General features: G+C 40.2%; 1 protein-coding gene across 1 annotated transcript in view; it reads left to right on the top strand.

The window, feature by feature from the left end:
• The window catches only part of LOC117605535 (uncharacterized), a 199635-nt gene that overhangs the window by 59939 nt on the left and 117022 nt on the right, over window positions 1–22674 (top strand). The gene's annotated exons all lie outside the window — the stretch shown is intronic.

Genomic DNA, 22674 nt, shown 5'->3' with positions numbered 1-22674 from the left:
TTTTTGCATTCACTACTTCACACACTATTATTAGTTGTGCTGGTCTTTTTAAACACGTATCTAGTCACGTAATAAGTTCTTCAAACTTATCGCGAATGAAACGCTTGTCAAAACGAAAAGAAGGTAAAAGGTGATCGAGGATCGAGTCTAAATTTGGTAGAAAGAAGAGTTATTTCCTTACGCCTCGGCTGGAACAATATTTCTCTAGCAAAATCGAGCTATAAAAGGGGGCGCGAGTAGCAAGATCGCGAGGAATTCTGCGATTCCATCGTCCTACGGGAATACACCTTGGAAAATGATTTGACAGCTGTGTTTCAGCTACGGCGTTTTTTCAGTTTTCCTTCAACACGGAAACCACTGTGTTGTCTCTGTTCTTCGAAGAAATTTTCAACTTTCTCAGATTTTTAAAGAGGATGCATACTTTGTATGCTTCGAGTTTAAGCTTAGAAAATAGATTCAAGTAATCCAAAATCAAAGTGTCAAAATAATGAAAAAAGATAGTAATTGCAACCAGATAGAAATTCCTTGTTTTATCGAAATTACGTTAGCCAAGGGATGGATGGAAAAGAAACAGTTCGAGACGTTCTTCTTTTTAAATATTTATATCAATTCCAGTTCGATCGAGTTCCAATTTCGTTCACAGAAAAAGGCGATATTCCGCCCGAAGAAGCGGATTACAAGGCTGAGACGAGAAAATGCAATCACTGGAAAGATTTTCTTTCGTCGTTCCTTGGAATTGAACTTTTGTTGTCTCACCCCATCGGGGACCTGTCTCACCTTTGGTGAGTCTGTTCCTTTCTTATTTCCACTCCCTCTCTCTCTCTATATATATATATATCTTTCCCTTCATCTCTGCAATGTCTTCTAATGCTTTCGTTTCACCCTCACCGTTTTGGCTACCACGTGCTCTCGCTCGCGAATCACCGCCTTTCTACTCCCCTATTGCCAACTTTTAGATTTTCCTGGGGTCACGAAGAGTGTCCGGAAATTTTCGTTGGTCTGATTATGAAAAGTTGGCGGCCTGGAGCGTGTCGTTGCGAATGACACTTTGGAAACTTTGCTCCTATATCCTGGGAGTTGGGGTGACGTACTTCCACTTCGAATGCCAAGAAGTTCGCTAATCGTCGTTTCAGGTATTGCTTGAGGAAAAGAAGCCTTTCACGAAGGGAAGGTTTTTTCACAGTGTTTCAAAGTCGAATTGATGTTTTATATTTTTCGTATTATGCTGATACGGTAGAATATTTAAAATTTAAGAAAAAGTGACAACAATAAAGCGTAACCTCAATGGAGTTTACTCATCCTTTCCGAAGCACTCTGAAAATCAACCACCCTCTGAGATAAAAATAATCCACGGACAATAGCTCGGTACTCCCACACTCGAGAATTGCGTATTCGAGATGCTTTTGATGCGATGGATCGGGGAACTTATTGTCGCACGAGGGTGTAACAAGTGAAATTTACAAATTTCCCCCCCTCACTCCCGTGACCCGTGTTTCCATCTACCCACGTGCTTGCGAAATCGCGATTTACGAGGAACTGCGAGTACCCGGTCAGCTGCAACTTTGAGTATCCGTGACGATAACAAGTTTCGTTGGTCCCGTAATACACGAGATAGGCTGCCACGGGTATGCACCAACGTTATAATAAACTTTGCATTATATTCCCGAGCGTTACACCCTCGCTACCAACCGCGTATAATTCACCTACGAGGGTATCCTTTGCCCTCCCGTGCTTGTCGCGAACTGACAATACCCGATACCAGAAGACTAATGGACGTTAGATAACCGTGAAGAGCTGTGTCTTTGTTTTAGAGGTTGCTGCGTTTTAGAGCATCGGTATCAGGGGTTTTCTATTTCTACAGAGATTGCATTCTTTCGGAAAATAGGGGAGTTTTCGTGTCACTATCATGAATGTTAAAAAATTTAAAAACTATATTAGCCGAAAGAAAAAAATTAATGAACGTATTTGATCTACTCTATCATTCATAATCCTTTTTATTCTTCTTGACACTTATAACCTTATCTCTGTAAAGAATGAACGTGTGAACACTTACCTTAAGCGGGTAAAAGAGAAAGATGAAGATCGACGGTGTAACACGTGAGAACGTCGAGAATAATTTCACCTTGAAGAAAACGAATCTCCGCGTAGTCGAGTCTCGAGACCTTGAGGAAAGACTGTCTCGAACCTTCACCTGTCAGCTTGGTGGTTTACCGTCCGCCATGATTCGTCAGGCAGATAACAGCGAGGCAAATGGTCATCGTAACCCTTTTCGTTTGCACCCGTTTAAAAGGAAAGGGTTTTTTCTCTTCCTGTCCATCGACGAACGTCCTTCCTAGTCAGCCTTCGTGTTTTCAAACGGCTTAAATTCGTTTATTACACCTCGCGTGTACAGACTGAACCCTTTCCTTTTTTTTCCTTGGACGATGTTTTATTGTCAAGGTGAAGCATCAGGTAAATGACCGTCGTTGCATTGCCGTTTCCAGCGGCGTGCCATGGAAAGGGTTATAAAAAGAGTACCTCAGTCTACCCCTTTTCCGGAGACCTTCGAGGTACAACTATCTGCTTCTCCTTTTTTCTCTCTCTTTCTTTCAAATTTCCTTCGGTCTACTTGCAAGTATTTCTCTCCCATCGCGTGTTTTTATACACTTTTTTTAAACCCTTTGCACTCGAGACACGTGTCGACAGTGCACTTCAGATAATATTTTCCTGAAAAATTTCTTCTGGAAGCTGGAAATATTGGAGAAGAAAAAGAGAACAAAAGGGCTGGAAATTGTAGCAGTGTGGGGATGATTTTTTGTAGTGATATTAATATTTCAAATAAGAATATTGAAGGTGGAAGAAGCCGTCGGACAGTAACAATCATAATTTGGAAAATCAGGATCTTTTCATTTTAATAAATACCTAGCTCTTACATTCGTCAAGTGGAAAGCGAGATTCTCGGCTTATGAAACGAAGAATACGAATAAAAATGGAGGTCGCTATAAACGGACGACGTGCTCTGAAGAATACCAATATCTTCTCGATGAATGGTTCTCTAACGAAAACCCATGCACGGTTGCTTTTGTAACACTTTCACGACTGGTGTCATGCATTCGTGATTTCGAAATTTAATTTTTTACGCTATTATTTTTGGCTCTTTTTTAAGACGTAATATTACGTCGATGGTGTTCCTTGAATCTAAACGAATGTTTTACTTATCGGTACACTATTTCATGCCGATATCTAGAAATGAGAAAAAGTGGAAAATACCAATAAACCTAAAAAATTGTCCAGGTCATTTTACATCATTGATAACATGGGTGTCAATAAGCCGATAACATTGATAAAAGTTAACCTTTCTATGGTTCATTGATTCTCTAAATTAGATTCGACCTACAGAAAAGAAATGAAGATAGTTAACCAAAAAACAGTCATTTTTTTCATTCGCTTACAAAGGGTATGAAAACTCGAGAACAGGATAGAGAAAAGGGCGGCTGTGCTCGAAGATCGGGGAAATGGATGCCTCGTCATCTTTCCGGGTTGAAAAGAGGGTTGATGCGCGCGCATCAGCTCAATACCAGCTACTGGAACGACCCAGCCTCTTCTTGGTCGACCACGTGTCTATACGCCATACCAACCGACCCCAGCAACCTCCTCGCCTTCCCACGAAAATGCATCTCCACTCGTCTATTCCTTTTTTCGAAGCGATTCTTCCGCTCTGATACCCCTCACCCCTCATTCTGCACCCTCTATCCGCCCTACAAAGTTTCCTCACGTTTTTCAAACCCACGCTGGACCCAATGGATCTACTTTTTGCCTCTAGAAAGATATCCAGGATGCTATTTCGTTCACTTTTCTCTTCTCTCCGTGTACAGTCCCTTTAAAATAAGTGTAGATAATTTTATTTCGATATTATTCATTTAATTGTAATAGAAATCGCAATAGCTTAATTTACAGTCTAGAAAGACGAAACCCTCGATATTTCTAATTACCTAATCTTAGACTTCAGTATGAATTTTTCTTGCGTACGTTTGTTTTAAATAGACTGTACATTGTGTGTCGTGGTAGAAGCTCTATCTTGCTTGGAATTTCATCGGGAAGGAATTGAACCGCGAGAGCATCCTTTTCCTGAAGCGACGAGGCATGGTTATCCGCGTCGCGTCGGGTCGGTCGCTCATGAATGCGGAGAGAATTTTTTGGAAGCGATGCGAGCTACGCCGTTCGAACAGAACTCGGCTTTGCATCAATTTGAATTTAGATTAGAGGATAAATATTTGAAAGGGGTTGGACGGAGATGAGGTCGCGGTTCAAATGAAAATCATGCGGTCGACGGGGATGAACGAAGTGCAACGCGAACACTGTAGAGAGTAATTACACCGGGGCTCTCGACAACTACTCCATACATCAGTTAGCATCCCTACATCCTTTCTTTTTTAAATCAGTAATAATTGAGGGATTTTAGCAATTAGCATCTTTCCATAATTTTTGCATTAATCTTATGTTATTCATTCGCAATGAAACCTGTTTCTAACATTTAAACAACCATAGATTTTATTTTCTCGTACTCGACTGATACCTATTGGACATATATCCGTGAATATAGGCGATAATAATGCTATGTATAATTTAAATAATTTACATTATGTAATTGAAGATTATCAGAACGAATAAGTGTCCTATCAGTTTCGAATGGTAGTGTGTATTAACTTACCTTGAGCACAGGCGTATATCCAAAAGAGACCATTTTTCAAGATTAAGGAAAGATGAGAAAAGTTTTAATGTCCTTGCGATAGAGATACCGTGACAGGCACGCTCGTTTCATGATGATGGTGGTTTCAGAAATATACAGGCTGTTCCAAAAATTAATTAAACAACTTTCTATAAATGTCGCTATAACATCAGTATAGATCTTAATCAACTTCTGAAACATCCTGTATGTGCATCATCCATGTTACAAGGAATTCCATCATGGAACGAGTATTACAGAATGATAAGGAATGTTTTTTGTCATCTACTTATGTCGACACGCGTGCGTGATCTAGATCGAACGATAAGCAATATCCGTGAATGTTATCAAAATGGCTTTCGCTTGGAGATCTGGGTTTGAAAAGAAAGTTTGATGAATTTATCAGGTGGTGGGGATAAGGTACCATGATTACAAGGAAATGTTCTTTTGCTGCCTGGTTTTAATTTAAATGGGTCTTCGAAACCATTAGAAATACTGATAAATTTAATGAGCAATCATGACCTGTTCAATGTTCAATTTCTATAATGATCATTACATTTATTTCTCTACATGGTTAGGGTGCAAAATCCGGGGGTTTCTCGTTGGTAATAGATTCTCGTTGCTTTTTGCTGGATGAAGCAATCAGGTGCGTGGAACTTTGCAAGCGGATAAGCAGCTCGTTTGTAACGCGCGTATCACGCTAGTTGCCTCTGATAAGGGAATTCCTCGTCGCTCGCGATCGCCCGAACACGTTAAGCGTTCTCCACGCTCTCGTACGACCGTAAATCTCGCCCTTTCCGTCACGTTCCATATTTTCTTGCGACGCGGCACGAATACTCAAGCGAGGAAAGGAGATCGAACCGTGGAACGAGTAGATGATAAAAGGTAAAAAGGAACAGACGGCATTCATTTTTTTCTTTCTTAAAGCTTTTATTTGCTTCGTATACCTAATACAAAATTGAACAACTTAATTAAACTTTTCCTTAGAGCCTTATAAAATGAATAGACGAGTATAATGGCTAGATATAATAATGTAGTGCTTTTTTATACAGGTTCATGTTTATTTTTCTGCCTTTTTCTTTTTTCTTTGTCAATAAATTTTGCATCATCGAACCAATATGGGTATTCTTACCTTCGGTTTCGACGTGACGCGGGTTGATACGACGATTCGAGTGCTATGGGAGAATCGATGAGCGCGCGGGGATTCGATGGGCGCGCGGGAGCTCCGAAGGGTGTCGTTGCACGCGAGAATGTTAAACCTTGACATTTTTAGACGTTCCAAGTAAGTACTCTTACAATGTCCGTCAAGTTGTTGCCATTTTTTTTAAATTAATTTTCTTCTGTCATTTATCCAATTTCAAGTGGTAAAACTGTAATGGAAATACCGTTAGAATCTGTCTCTGTTTAGTAATTGAAAATCCAATGTCAAACTTATTGCCACCCACGCAGTAAGGAAATTTGCTCAACAGTCAAAACGTTTTCAATCGCATAAACACGTCTTCAGTGTCGAATCGTTAAATAACGATAGAAAATAAACAGATGATTCTAAATAAACGTTTCAAGATGGACGTGGCATTGTTTATTACCGTTCGTTACTATAAATCGATCATTGGCGCGGTTGGTTTATAACTAATACGAAATATGCCTGCAGTCGGAGAATGTTTCGTTCGTCACGTTGACTGTTTCTGATTTTTCGACACCATAACTCGTTGTCAGTCATAAACTTCAACCACGAAATTAACGTCGTGACCGGGATCGTTGTTAGTCATGAATTCAGTCGCTACGATTGCACGCTTTGATTCAAACCAACGCCTGCGTTTATTAACACTTTATTTTTAAATCATTAAATTTTACATATTTTAATCTTAATCCTTAAGAGTAACAATAACTGCGCTCGTGATTTATTATATTGATTAAAGTCATTCGTATCGATGATACAGTACGAGAAACGTGGAAAATTTGAACTTAATCTTTATACAAAATTTGGGAATATAAATAAACTTATTTCGCAACGTGTAATATTCAGGAAGAGGAGATTTTACGCTCGTGTAATACTGTCGCTAAAAATATTGGCAAGATTTCCTGGCACTGAGTCAGAAATATGATTCAAAACTGCGTAATGCCTTTGTTTCATTTCTGTGAACAATTTTCAAACTTGATTCATTCAAGTGTTCATTCAAAATTGAGATACAAGAACTTATTTTAAAGTTTGACAAAAATCATCCCTTGAAATCAAACTTGAGTTGCCTCTCCTATCGCCCTCTATGCTCCACAAACTTAACCCTCCATCGAGCCGCATATTCGCAGAGCATCGACCAATAAAACGATCAAGAGAGGTCAAAGAAACGCCCTATAGCCCGGTCAACGATGAAAATATCTCACAAAATAATCCCCTGAGAGCATCCTCGCCAAGAACTAGCTACCTTCCCCCTACTGGCTCGTTCTGCCAGCGGCTCGAGCTACAAAGAGGGTTGGTATGAGGTTCGTCGAATTTACTTGGACGACCGCGGGAAAATTATACAAATTAACCGTGGGCTAAATTGCCGAGCAAATTATACAATTACATACACGAGACCAAGCGAAAGTACAACGTTGAACAGTCATTTGGCGATGGTTGGCCAGTGAAGAGGACGAAAGGGCTGTTGAAGAGAGAAGTAGGGATGAACGAAGAGACGTACCGGTGTTTGCGGGGTGAAATAGGTTCTGGCGTGAAAGGGGTAGAGAGTGAGTGGCAATCAAGCCGTAATTAGTCCAGCACTGCAGTTCCGGCGATAAACTGGTCTACCTGCCTGTCCTCTGACTATGGAAGTCGTATGCATGGTTAGCCGCATCCACTGGATGAAGGTGACAAGTTGGATAATTGCTCGTTCAACTTGCTACATAGTCTAATGGCGAACGGCTTCACAAGGGGTTAATGTTGCTTCGATTCGTTCCTGAAGATGGGAAGTATAATCTGGGAGCAGAGTTACTGGAAAATAAAAAATTGTTATGATACCTTATATTTAAATTCGCAAATTCCTCCGCTGTATTAACAAAGTTTGGCATTTATGCTTTTTTTTCATCTGTAGAAAGAAAGAAATAATATTCAACTGCTCGCGTATGCTTGTGTATATTATTCATTAAACGAAAATGTAGTACTGTGCATATGTAAGTATGGATAAATTATTCCAATTCTCGGAAAGTTCAGAAATTTCGATAAAGGTAACTTCAGTACTTTAAATTTTTGAAGAGGATCCAAACTTGGATTGGAATGTTAAATACAAGTAGTAAGCCTGCTCGAGGTGGCCAACTTCATCCTCGTATTTCGTACATTATTATCGCATTCCTCCTCAAGATCAAGTTTACTCGCCAATTCAGTAAATCTTCAAAATTTATCTTCGATCACCATCAATTCCAAATTAAACTTCCAACAAAAGCAAAGATACGCTCGTTTCCTAAGAGAACACAATCGAGTCAAGAATTTAGACGTTTCTTGAACTTGAATTCAGAATTAACCGAGGCTATTTCGGTAACGAGTCATTCGTTCGAAGAATGGAGCATTTATTTGAAGAAGAAAAGGATCTAACATCGAATGATCTCGCTCGGATTTCAATTTCTAAAAAGCTTAAAAAGGAGACGATCGAATTTTCCCTCTCTTCTTTATCTCTAAATGTCTCGAGTGTAGGTTTCCTGAAGGTTGAAAATGATATCGAAAGTAGAAAGTTTGCTTGGGCAATGAGGGAAGGAAGAAAAAAAATAAACAGGGCAGAAGAAGAGATGGAGTTGACATTCCTTTCGAGACACCATTTTGTCTGGCGTTCGTTCCCCGTCGCTTATGGCTCGGTATGTAATAATTCATTTCCCATAACTCCCACGGGATTACGTCATGGGTCGTGCTTTCCACGAGGTTCTGTCGACATCACATACTTTTCGTGTGTGAACGGAGACAGACGAAAAGAAGAAATATTTCGAGGAGCCGACGACGAACGTTTATAAATTTTCCATTCTCGAGATCTTTTGATCGTGAGACTGCTTGAAACAATTTAACTGAGCAAAAAAATTAAAAATTACGTGAACCTGCATTCTATGGAGAATTTGGTAATAGTAATAAATAAATTTACACCGCTGGATTACATCGAAACCGAAAGACATTATTGATTTTCAAAAATATCTGATGAAAATCCATCCCCTTAGTCTCCATTGTTTACCCTTCATAGAAAGAAAAGAAACAGCACACTGCTAGAAATATATCTTACCACACGACGATCCAACATCCCCTTGAAGGTTGTCTATAATTAGATTGAACCCAGCCCAGTTTCGCCATCTTGAAGCGTAGAAGTTCGTGACGCCATTCTCTATTTCCACGAGTGCGACTCGAGTGTCACCGATCCAATCGACAGATTTATACCGAGCCAAGTGTTTCTAACTAACCACTCATCGACGTCCAACCGAAGTATTCTCAAAGCATCGCTGAAGAACACGAAAGATTATCACCATGGACGTTCTTACACTCGAAAACAATTTTTGAAAACAGTCGGGTTCACTTTTCAAATCAAGGAATATTTTTCTCCGCCCACTTTCGAACAAACTTGGGTTCCACGTTTCATCTCAATCGTCGAATAAACCTCTTCGAAGAACAGGAAACTTTTCGAAGAAGGGTAAAGGATAAAATTTTGTAAAACTTGTAACTCGTGTCTCGCGATGCTAGGATTGAATTTTCTGTCTATGCGTTCTTCGTTCGAGTTTGTCGAACAACTGAACAGCAAGTTTTCCTTGCGGAGGATCCTTGAATGGGCTACGTTCCAAGGTAGTTTACAGATGGATGGAATTAACAAACAGGAGGTCGACGAAGGGTTACGCGTACCTCCCTCAACCCTTCCGTTCGTTTTCTGGCCACTTTTATAGTTTTATAGCTCTTCAGAATGACTCGACACGGGACATTCTATTTCGACGGTTTAGTTGCTAACCGAAGGACACTTCTCCAAATCCCACGAACCCTTTCTACCTTATTGGATAGGAAGGTGTAGGAAATTTGTATAGGGAAGTGGTTTACCGGGGAAATTGTTATTATAATGGATATAGATGGATCTTATGGTTGACTGGAAATTTATCTTACAATTAGTCGCATTAAATTACTTTATTTTATCGCTTTATTTGCACAAAGTTCATTATCGTTTGTACGGAAGAGCTTAATGCAGAGGAAGCGTAATCGAGACGAAGGAAATTCAACCCCCTCAGGGTCTCAATTTCCATCTTCTGGTTGCGATTCAGAATTCCAAGCGCAGATAACGCAACTCGGGCTGGATTCCTTGCCGCGATGGAGGACGATTTAACATAAGTCCGTCAAAGTTTCAAAGTTTGATGAATACCCATGGCTTAAACTGTGCTTGGCTGAACTTCCTTGGAAATGACCGCGTGTTGCGGCACGATATCTTCACGAGGAAAAGTTTCCATCGAACCCTCTAACGGGTCGTATATTTTATGCAAATATTTCTTTTCTGCCATTTAAAAAAAATGAGAGAAAAGTGAACTCTGTTGAATACTTGGAAGCAGCACAGTCAATTTGGAGAAAATTTAGAAATTTTCAATTAGGTATAAAAATTATGTACCACGTTTGATGATTATCTTAAGACTTTTGGTGATATTTCCAAAAAATAGTAAAAAAAATTGGAAAGGAGTAGCGAAAACGATATGTAAAATCTTAAAAACGATGGAAAGAGCTCATCGGTTGAGGGTAGACCTTACGGAAGCAGGGTGTCACATATTTAAAAAGGTATCCCGTAGCATAACGGAACGATGTGGTGTGGAATCGTGGCCATTTGGCTTTTTGTGAGCCACTTGGAGCGCGAAACTATAAAGGCAAACTTTAGCGGTCGTAAAGTGAGCGAAGCTGGTCACGTTTGCCCTTCGAGCGTCTTCCAAAGCGTCTACGCGCCCGACGGCACCATCTTAACCAACCTATGGAATTACACTTGGACGAAGTTTCATGAATATTTATACGATCTGTCTATTTTCGAGTGTCGCGTGCCAAAAGTGTCATCATACTCGTGCAAAACACGTTTTGCTGCAACACATATGTCTTTGGTTTCTTATGATTTTTAAATCCTGTAAGCATCACACGATTCCATAAAGATTTTTCAGTGACCGATGAAGACAGTCTCAAAAGTAATGTGATGCTGTAATTAAAAATGAAAGAAAATAGATCAACTGAGTAGTACTGTTGTTATGATAATAATACATACCTATTAGAAGAGAAGGACAAGCGATATGCAATGGAAAAGATAATCAGAAAGTTTATCGGGCATCAACGGAAGAGGTAAACGAGAAAGCAAAATGGCAGCTGGTAAAATTCGATGAGCGGAGGTCGCGCCAAGGGATTCGTATGGTTTAATTACAGGCACCGCGTCCGATCGGCTTAATTAACTCTTTCCATTCCTCTCGTACGCTCGGAACAGATCTATTGCGATATTCTCGAAGTGGTCGTAATGAAAATACGCTTGTCGGTCCGATACTGATGGAACCATGGAGCGAACCGCGGCCTCGGACTAATTAGTAGACAGAAGCCGACACTTGGAATTCAACTCAACCTCTACCCCTCTATTTCACCCTTTTTTCTCTTTCGATATTCCTTTTTTTCCCTCGTTTATCTTTGGGCCATGAATCGTGGAGCATCAAGCTGGTTCAATTTCGATATTGATTCAGATTCAGATTCTTCAGATACGACATACAACTCATTTTTTTATTTACTTGAAGTGCAATTTCAATTTTAGCACAGTTCCTCTATCGCAAACGTTCCAATTCCGCTAAAAGACTTCGAAGACGAGCCAAACGAACGCAACTCGTGCTAGTGCAACCCTTTTAATCCTGGCGTGACCAGTCGTATAAACGAACAGGAGGCGAGGCCTTTTGTCCTTGCTCGGTTATTACCTCGAAGAGCGGTTACCTTGTTCGGTCAGCGAGACCGACTCAATCCTTTTGCTTTTTTTTCTATTCTTCGTTTCGCTTCCGACCGGACACAGGAAAAAATCAACCCTTTCAGGCCGCGAGCGGTTTCTTTATGGTTCTTACTTCGAGAGAATATTTATGAGCGTACACGAACGGTCAATGGACCCCTCTGCACACCCGCGTACACACAAACTGCACTTTCATATAAAATTTTTTAAATTCGAACGACTCTGTTTCCCTAGTTATTAACTTGAGAAATTCATTCAACGCGGAGCGCACTTATTTTTAAATAATAACATGCATAATAGATCCATCATTTTTTATTACTTTTCTTCTACTTATTGTTAGTGTGGTAATTCAGTGTAAAATAAGAAAAGAAATGTAGTTCATTTGATGTGTGATTTTTTTATTTAAATGCATCATTCGTTACTCCCCTTGATTCTTCTAAATGAATGTAGAAACGAGGGATACTTTATTCACCTTACAATCTTTCGACAAAATTACGGACGCATTACTCTTGATTTTTTTCTCTATTTTTATTAAATTATCAATGTAATACAAGGGGGAAAAATAATTTACTTAAAATAATTTACTTATGATACTTTGAAATATCATTAACTGAAACGAGATACATATGTAGACGTACATAAGAATTCGTAATTTTTAATTATTTCCATTATTCTATTGAATCAGTGCTGAAACAGAAAAGATTATTTATAAAATTTATACTCATTATAATAAGATAAATTTACGTAATGAATAAATCATTCTTGATTGTTCTGTTTATTTAACTCATTTAGCAATATGAGAAAGGAAACGTACCTTGTCCAATTTGTAATCGTCTCATGCAGTACTGCAATCAGAAATAATTGCAGCGAATGACCAGAAATGAAAATATCACGTTTAATCCTGTCACTGAAAAAGAACGACAACAACTCCGTTATCTTATCTCTCCAGATATTTAATTCGTGATCTTCTTAAACGTATGAAATTCCACGGTTAAAATCGTGCTCCGCTTCGGTACCTAATCATACCTGTATTTAACGAACTTCCCCCAATGGAGAAATTATCAGAACGCCAATTCAGAGCCTTGAATGCATCAGAATTGCAAATGAACATCCTTCGATCCACTTAAACGAAAAAAAGAGTAAACCTACGGGGATATGGCTCAGATATGAACATTATCGAAATAAACTCTTATTATACCTTTTACAGATATTATCTTATTTATTATTCACTTCTATGCTTATTTGAAGCGGTATTATTTCAGAAATAATGTATTTATTTGTTAAATTTCTTCGGTACAACAGTGATGGTACGGAAGCCAACATATAACAATATTTTTGTAATTTACCTCCTGCATGTAAGGGCAAATATGAGAATCGTTATTTTTTATCTGATTACTCCGAGTGGTTATACAAGTATAATAATCGATATCAATAATGAAGTGTACAATATTTTGACGATTTACCTCTGAATTGAAATTTCCGACTACCTGCCACTAGTACCGATCCAAGTATCCATTAAATTCCAAGTCCTAGGTGGCATTTGTTATTTCTGTTTCAAATTAACTTTTGTATGGGCAGCCACGTTTCCAAGTACTCATCGAAGCTTCAATCTGCAAAATTGTCTTCTCTTTTAACCCACACAAAGAGTCAAAGTGGTATAGTTAACTTTTTGCACAACAATCGACACGTACACAAAGAATTCGACGACAATCAGGAAAATGATCCAAAGTCTTCCTTCGTTCTTGTTGATTTCTCCATCAAAAGTGGCGGTGCATCGTGCTCGTTCGGGTAAATCGATTTTTCTACTCGCCCCGATGGAATCACGTTGCGCCATTCCGACGTTTCAAAGATTCCTTCGAACGTGGAAAGATCCTTTCTTGGAGAAATCGTTAGCATAAGTGGCAGTTAACCGAGGTAGAAAAGCTAAAAATACGTGACATCGTCTTCTGGGCGAAACTTACTAACTCGAAAGCTAGTCGTGTGAACGCTTTTAACTCTTCTAACAGAAAAATATTCGTGAACGATACGTGGAATGTATTCGGACACGTAATTCTGTTAAATTAGCGTAAAATTGTTATTCACGATTCGACGTGTCCGCCGTTCGTTCTAAAAGGATCTAATCGTACCAATGGGCGTCGAGTTTGATTACAAACTTAAACTCATCCCTCTAAATTTTCCTGTGCAAGTATTTCAATTGCCCGATGCGAAACACAAGACACAGCAAAATGGCGACTATGTCCCTAACGAAACTGTATCAACGTCTAATTAATACCTATTCCCATGAAACTATTAAGTTATGTCTATATCAGAGGAACAAGTTCTATTGCTTTCAAGAAATAGAGGGTTGATCCGTTGCATCGAGGGTATAAATTGTGCAATATTACGACGAGTAATGCATTTAAACGCGCAAAGTAAAGTTTCTAATTAAGGGTGCTCTCGAGAAAGAGAGAAAGAGAGAACGGGCCAGGAGGAATCACGAAATATTACGAGGCACCGAACGGATAACGAGCCTGCCGGCTCCACGAATAAACCCTTCCCGTTCCTCCCTCCAGCCCTTCTCTGTCTTCTTCTCATCAGTTCCCTTCCTCTTTATCTCTCTGTCCTCCAGACTCGAACAGACTAATGAACCGTACGTAAACGCAATTACGTAGACGTTTGCACGAGAATCTTTGTACGTTTTCGAGGTTTCTTTTTTCTGTTCCTTCTTTCATGAACGCCGCTCGACGCGAACAAGTTTCATTTATTTTATCAGCGCTCGAATTTGCATGGTACGCCTCTATGCGAGCGTGGTTCGCGCTTGTGCGAGAGGTTTTTATCATTGTACGTTCATTCTGCGAACGAGCCAATAAATAGACGAGTCCCTCTCGCTCTTACTGCTCTTGATCCGTCCCCCAAGGACAAGCTCTTCTCCTTACCCTGCTAATATTTCTCATATTTTGTGGCTGCCCTTCAACACTCGCCTCCTTGGCCAGTCCTTATATGAAGGATACCGAGATCACTGTATCTTGACTGTTAACAGTGCCTTTAAAGCTGATGTTTATGAAGTTTGAGAGATGTGGTAATAATTATCTACACTCATTAGGTTGTCTTATAAGTAACACTGTTTATTATACCATTTACATTAAGTGAAAATTTGTGCTGCTAGTTAATTAATAATTTTTCACAATTGTTTGCCATATTTCGAGTATTGAAACATTCAAAATTTATTGAATCTGTTTCCAATCGCTAAACACCGGTATCATAAGTCTATTAATAGATTTCCAGGTGAGAAAGATACTGCGATAAAGCTAATAGAGATCGAAAGTAACGATTACCAAACCACTTTACTTGAACATTTACTAGAAACTCGTTATGATGCGATAAAGATATGATACATTTATCCACTTATTCGTTGGATAAAACTCCGAGGAGATAAGTGTAGCGGAGTATTGAAAGTAGAGTCGATTTACATATTAACCGCTTCAAGATCTACATGTATAGGAACTCGAATAAGATGCAGATGTTTTCTGCTGGAGGTTAATGTACAAAAATGGCCGCCGGACGAAACTATTGGTTTACAAACAGCTTCGATTGGAGCGTTCAAAGTAAACCAGCAGAACTGCCCAAACCAGTTCCTGGTCAGCCAGTAACAAAACTGTTCCACCGTGAAGCAAGGCGATCGATGTTCATTTCCATCAGAAAACTTTCCCTATAGCATCCATTTTAAAGAATCGAGAACGAGACATTTTGAATTACGAAAAACTCTATTGATAAGGTACTTAATGAAGAAATATTCGGTCCTGTATTAGTAAATTAACATGAAGGTATATTAGATAAATACCATGGTCCTCCGTATTGCTACCTAGTTCACCATCGTTACTGTCTGCCAATTCTAATAAATAACTATAGTATGTTAGAATCCATTTCTACGATATAGCTATGTAACTCGTAAGAGTTAAGAAGAGAATATTCGTCGACGGTTTAGATAGCTTAATTAGGGAAGCAATCGTCTGGTAATCGGAAAACCGAGTTCGAATCCAGGTCTAGAATCATATGCCTAGCATAAAACGAAAAACAAGATAGAACGTGCTTGATTTACCTCAAAATATCCACCCGAGAACAAAGTGATAGTATCCGAAGGTATTACGAGAAACTGCCCGTCAAATAGCGGTGGGACATGAATGAAAGCAGCTACACCGCATTATAGAAACGGCAGACAGTCGAGTGATCGAGGGAACGAGCGATTACGCAAGCTGCCAGCTTTACGAGCGAACACAAAACGGTGTCTCTCTGAACTTCGGACACGAGACGATCGGCAGACAAGAATGCCGAACAAGAGGCTACATACCGCGATGACCTCGATGACAGTTTAACGGATGGCGATAGCAGCACGAATAGAGCATAAAATTTGCCGCTGTCTGTTTTATTCATCTGTAATTTCGGCAAATCTTCTGTGGAAAGAGTAGTGTGCATCACGGTTGTCCACGCGCAGCATCGTTCATACGATTTTACTTTACTTTACACACGTAAATTATCCTTACTTTATGGATGTATAGGAGTCAACACGTTTCTCAAGGAAGTGATCTTCATCTTTGGCGAATACCTCTCGGATATCAAGTAGCATCAATCTAGATTAGTTACAAGCTGATGAAGGTGAAGTTAGGAGATGAAGAAGAGCACTTTCACAACTTCATTTATTAGATGTTATTAGACATCTCCTTCATTGATTCACAAATGAAATGAAAGGCAAGAAGAAGAAGTGATCCATTGGTCGAATTCAAGAAAACAAAATGATCGTTGACTTTCATTTTGTCCTGGAAGTCAGGTGACGAGTAGACCAGCCAGGAATGGCGGCCAGTCGCGAGAACGTGTTTTACGATTCGTGTTGCGTAACGTTTCCGGCATAGCCGAGTCGTCGCCGACCTTGACATCGATCCACATCCATAGGTAAAAGGCGTGATTCACGCGAGACGAACCGTACACGCGTCAGGTGTTTCGCGCGTCGCGAACCCGCGGTCGCTCGTTTTACGAACGCTTAAAAGTTTATAGGCGGCCGTAAACGGGCTCGTTCAGCTTTATTTGACCGCACCGGGGGGAACGGACTCGTTGCGACGGGCCACGCTCGTTTTTGTCCTTCTAGGCGCTTATTTCTTTCTTCAGTCTTCCCGAACAGTTACCTTCTTAGCAGTCATTTGCTTTTTAAAGTTCTTTATTGCATAAGCAACGTTTCAGTATTGCTGTCTATCCTGTATCTTCTTGAACCCCTTACAAATGGTCACTATAGTGATTCAGCGTAAGCCTAACCATCTTAGCTCCTATAGTTAGGGAAGAATAAAAGCTTCCGGTTACGATCGCTCCAGAATCAAGATTCAAGGTCCCGTCGATAACGACGCGACGGACCAATATCCACACGCCACCTCGTTCTAGCAACCACTTACCCTAGTTTATGAAGCACGATCAAGGCGTTTCTTTCATTCATTACTCCATCAAACGTTCAAGGTCACGACTGTTTCATTGCCATCATCGAGTTCTCTGAAAGTGTACTTTTCCGATACCGTCTGCATAGGGTCGCGCAACAGTCGTCCGCGTTTATCGGCTGTAAAACTCGCGGCGGACCTCCGTCTACCTCTTCAACTCGGTCTGTTGTCTACCTAATACCGATTGTATAACCTAGTGTGCTATACACCATGTCTCACGTCCGTCTTACGTGACGTCACATGGCATAGAGTGGCTGAGAGCCGGTGAAACGGTGTGCCGTGACCTATCCCAATCCGGACGGGTGTAAAGGCAGGCCAATATAAACGAACGTTTACAGGCTCGTTACATTTTTATGGGCTCGACGTCGCAACTACGCCACTACGGCCACCAACGGAATGTCGTAAACCATCAACCAGCTCTCACTGTCTCCCTCTCTTTCTCTTTTTCTTCGTCTGTCGAACGAGCTCTCTTTACCTCGTTCCTCGTTCCACGGTCACCCTTAACGTTCCCGTCCCGTTTCCTACTCGACGCGACCTCCACCCACCTCGGGGAATCCCTCGTCTGGCACTCCCCGCCACCTCCCGCACGCTAGGGGGACCCAACGCCTGGCATTTACGCGCGCCACTTCCGGTCCCTGACGTCACGCCGCTCGTAGAACGCTTAGCTTACGTCATTTTATTGACTGCGATCATAAAAATTTTTACACACCTCCCTGACTGCCATGCCGTAGCTCCTGCTGCCTGACTGTCCCGTCTTCACGAGGTTGAGTCCACGCGGTTTACGAGCTAGTTTTTCGCGCCAACCGCTCGAGTCAGGACGTTTTTAAACGATAACGACCACTTTCTGTCTTGAGATATTGAGCTTTATCGAGGTGCCTGGTCCATCGTCGACCAGAAGCCTCGAGAGGAACATTGGAATTTGTTTTCACGGGGTGTCTTGTGCCTCGTCTATTTCAAAGAGCGCGTATTTTTCAAGGAAATTTGAACGATTTGATCTACAAGGGAAGAAACTTGTCCACCCAAGAGAGAGGAAGTTTGAATGGTTAAGAAAGTTTGCCAATTTTCATAGGAGCGAAGATGTTCTTCCGTTTTTCCATCATATTCTTTGGAGAGCACAAAGTTCCCCCAGAAATCCATTCTCCGATGGAAAGACTCCATTTTTCAAATGAAGTTTCTCAATATCCGCCCCGTTGCGGTGATTGGCTGACTGTGTCGGCCATCATGGACTTCGCGGAGTGATTCATGGCCGATGTTCATTATGGCCGCCGCGCGCTCAACCAATCAGCGCGCTCGACGCAGCGGCCATTATGAAAAGGGACGGGCCTGCGCTCTATCGGGCGTATTCGCAACTCATGGCTTTCATATCTCACCGAGAGATGGCTCGAGTGCTTTGAACGCCGCCCTGCTTTGTCCATGGGAAATTAATCGATTTTATGTTGTCTACGTTTCTATATCTTTCTCGTATCGGTAGGGAAGTTTTAGTTTTTTTTTTGTTTAATTGGATGCGGGACTATCTTGACTATTTTTAGATTCGTTTAAATTCATTGACTATTTTTAGTACTTAAAATTAAGTACAAAATATAAATAAACATTGAGAAACGAAATTAAATCTTTTGGATATGACATTTAAAGATAATTAAATGACCATTAAATTTATATTTTATTTAATCAAATTTACGAGTAAGAAATTAAAAAGCAGTGACACTTTTTTGACATTTACAAGCTACTTTTTTGTAATCACAGTTCTTGATCGTGTATCGCTATCTATAATGTTCATCTTAAATATACAAATTATTCTAACAGCGTTATATCTTATATTTCACAGCCATTCTTTTTATCGGTTACACGCCATTATTTATACATAAAAAAGACGTCGATTTCCATGTCCTCGTTCAAATCCTACGCTGGTCCAAGCCACGAAAACCCGTTTGACCTTATCTGACCGCATCGATCTCGTCGTAAATCTCGGTCTTGAACGAATAGAATCAGCCAAGATACCGCAACCAGTGTTTCACATTAAGACCCATTAAGCAAGATTTACAGCGTACGTGTAGTTGACTTTAATCGCAGCAAGTTGACATCGAAAATAACAAAAAAAGAAATTTCGTACGTCATGTGGTTAATATGCGTCTTTCCGCTGTTTTCAACCAACGATGTTACGAACGACACGGAAAAAAATTCATTAAATTTTCATTTGATCGTGTCAGAACAGCTGATGGCGTAGGCTATGGTTCAAACATGACGAAAGCCAGTCATTTTTCAATTTGCGCGACGGATGAGGTTGTCAAACCTACACTGTCATATATAAGTTCGTTCAATTTTCGTTTTTCTTCTTCTCAAGTAAGGAATCTCAGCTTAATTATGACAGATATTAGGGCGAAACAAAGATTACAAAAAAAAAATGATTGAGAAAACACTGATGAAAACCTTAAGAAATATTTATTATAAGTTGAACGTATTACAATTTATTAAAAGAGAGGCTTCGTTCCCCATGCAAAGGACAAAAATGTCGCTGTACCTCGGGGACCATTGAACCGTTCGCAGGGCAGAAGGGACATCGGCCTTATCCGTCGTTTGGGTCTGGATAATTATATCGGTGTGTTTATTGCACTGGGTTATCCAAGTCTGTTCCCGTTCGCTGGCAAAAGGACGAAAAACCAGAAGGAGATAGGACTGGCCAGCGAGGAGGAGGCCGTGTCTGGAATTCCTGATGGCCTAACCTTCCTTTTCCTTCATTTCGACTCGTGTGTCGCGCTGTAGGTGGATGAGCCTTGTCCAGCCTTGCAAAGAAAGCAAACCGACCGTCAATCGATTTCTTATTATAATTTCTCGAGTTCCTTGCGTTCACCGCACCCTTTCATTCCCACGTCTTGAAAAGGGGTTAGGTTCGTTCCTCCATGCAAATTCGATGCTCTTTGTCTCTTTATTTCGGATTTGGCTGCTGCTGATCCTACCAGCATCTCCATATATTAATCTTAGTTCACTTTTCTAGCTTTTTGGAAACATTATCATCTTCCAAGTACTTTGACGCGCATGCGGAAAGAAGTTGAGTACTTTATGTTACAAAGCATATATCGAACCAAATATTAAGTAAATTAAGTAAATTCGTAGTGTATTCAACCCTTTCATTACTATAGACGATCATAATTCCGCGCCATTAAAAAAGTTCAGCTGATATTCCTGCTGGTTTCGATTACAACGTAGCAAATTTATTCGCAAAATTGCAAATAAATACGGGTAAATGTGTAAATTAGCAAGAAGGTACAGACCGCCCGAGAATCTTTCGGGTAACGTTTGTGCGTTCTGTTCAAAGGCGTGGGACGTCCCTTGGATGGAATGGGTAATTTAGGGGAACTTTACTAGTCCACAAGGATTGTATGTAAAACGTGAATCGCAATATAAAGTTCGTCTTGCGAGTCGGAATGGACAGGAACGCTCCCTTATTTACCCCTTTACGAGTCGGGTCTACGTAGAATAATTCTGCTCGTGTTTCCTATACAATTGCAACCCAGAAGGGTACCAGGTAAATAACAGTTTCCTGACTTTAATCGCTTTTTTATTTATTATAATTGGACCTTGTTTATGCTGGGATTGTAACAAATTATTATGTTATCAGTAAAAAGAATCATAATGAGCAAAATTGCAAGTTACAATGCAATTGAGAAAAAATTTACAAAGTAAAAATGAAGTTTCTGAACAATTGTATAGAGCAATCCTATTTCGCGTTTAAAACCATATAACAAGATATAAAATTAAAAACAAACGAATGTGTTCCATATGTAAAATTGCAAGTCAATTGTCAATTGAATGAGTTACCCACGTATGACTATTTTATAAAAAGAACAATGGTGGGTAATGTTGTTTACTCATTTTATAGTTCGAAAGCAAACGTAGTACATAAAACATCTGTACATTCGAGGAGAGGTTTTATGTGTTCACATTGGTTGGCGCGATCGCCACGTGACGATTGTGCATAAAAAGCGAGAAACGCAGCTGATGAAGGAGAGCAACGAGGAAGTAGAGGCGATATATCGTTCCTTCAGCCATTCCACGTTTCTTTGCTGTTATGCGGATTTTGAATATATACGGGGTGTTTTATAATCTTTGAATGTAGAGGATGGAAATTTTGTAATAATCGTGAACTAAACGCTAACACTAATTTATTTTGATGAAAATAAAAATATCAGTGGTCCCAGAATTCGTATGTCCACTAGGAGAAGGTCCAGCATGGGGGAAGGAAGTGACGAAGGAAGGGAGAAACAGAGGAGGGTAGTTGACACGTAACTCAATACGAGCGAGCCTCGTTTACGACGTTATAAAATTACCGAGTCGATGCCTCGAAATTGGAATTGAAACGATCCGGATGGCACGAGAAGGGGGATGAGCGCCCCTTAGTCGCTCACAGATACCTCGACATTTCGAATTGTCCGCTCGATCGTCGAATATTTAACGCGATACCTCGGATTTCAGACTGTAACTCGTCCGAGAAATCTCGGGATACGTTCCATTCGTGTTGTTCTTGAGACGATCGTACTTACTCGCGAAGAGGGTGGTCTCCGATGCTTCGAGGCCGAGGGTGATAACCGTAACACTGTATGGGGTAAAGTGTTTAGCACTACCAGCTTAAGAATGTTCTGCTCGTTCTCTAAGTTGTAGTAAAAAATGTCTGATGATGAAATTATTTTATGTAAAGGGGCAAATTTTCTTTCGATGTCTGAGGGTTCTATAACTTGTAGTAATACGAATGCAAAAATGCTCAAGGAATGGGAATCTAGAGTGATTTTGTTAACATGGAAATGAACACTCATATATTTGAATTTATAAAATGAATATTAAATATAAATTGTAAATATTCGCAATTAGGAAAGGTAATATTTTCTTCGTACTTGATGTTATAAATAACAATATTACTAGTCGAATGGAGTGAAGGTAAAGTAATTGATCTTTCGATCGGGAAAACCAGTCAGTCGATTGAAAAGAGAAAAATGTCGATTGGCATGGAGCAATCGAATTGACTCGATCCAATTCACGAATCGCTCGCACGTGTCTTGTATCAGCCATTTTATTGGCAGGATGCCAGCTGCATTCGCGACTGCTCATCTAACAAGGCGCATCTACCTTGCAGTTAATTGCCCGGTTTTCAAAGAACGTGTGCCAGCCTTTACCTGTCCCGTTGCTTGTTTCTCCCTCTTCGTTCGTGACGGAAATAAATACCTTCCGGATGCAAAATATACCTAGTGTATCTGCTACGTTTTCTCCATTTCTTTTTATATTCCAAATAATTTGCAAAGTTTAATTGCAGTTTACCGCTGTTGTGAATGATTCATAAATCAAATAGAAGGTTTCGAATTGAAAAATCATTCGAAGCAAACAAATTCTACCCTCTGCCATCCGCATGGATAACGTATCACTGCGTCTGGTACCCAGAGCAAGCAAAACGTAGGCATAACTCCAGCAAGTTTATAGATACAGGAAGCATTGGTCCCCAGGGTGTTCGTAGCCAGGTACATAAGGACACGTTTCTAGACTCCGCGTAAATCTATTGAGAATACCGGGAAAAAGAACTCGAACCTGTCTGTAA

This window comes from Osmia lignaria, chromosome 14 (genome assembly GCF_051020975.1).
Source record: "Osmia lignaria lignaria isolate PbOS001 chromosome 14, iyOsmLign1, whole genome shotgun sequence".
NCBI classification, from domain to species: domain Eukaryota; kingdom Metazoa; phylum Arthropoda; class Insecta; order Hymenoptera; family Megachilidae; genus Osmia; species Osmia lignaria.
Note: the sequence above shows the minus strand (reverse complement) of the source record. Positions and strands in the feature narration are given on the sequence as shown.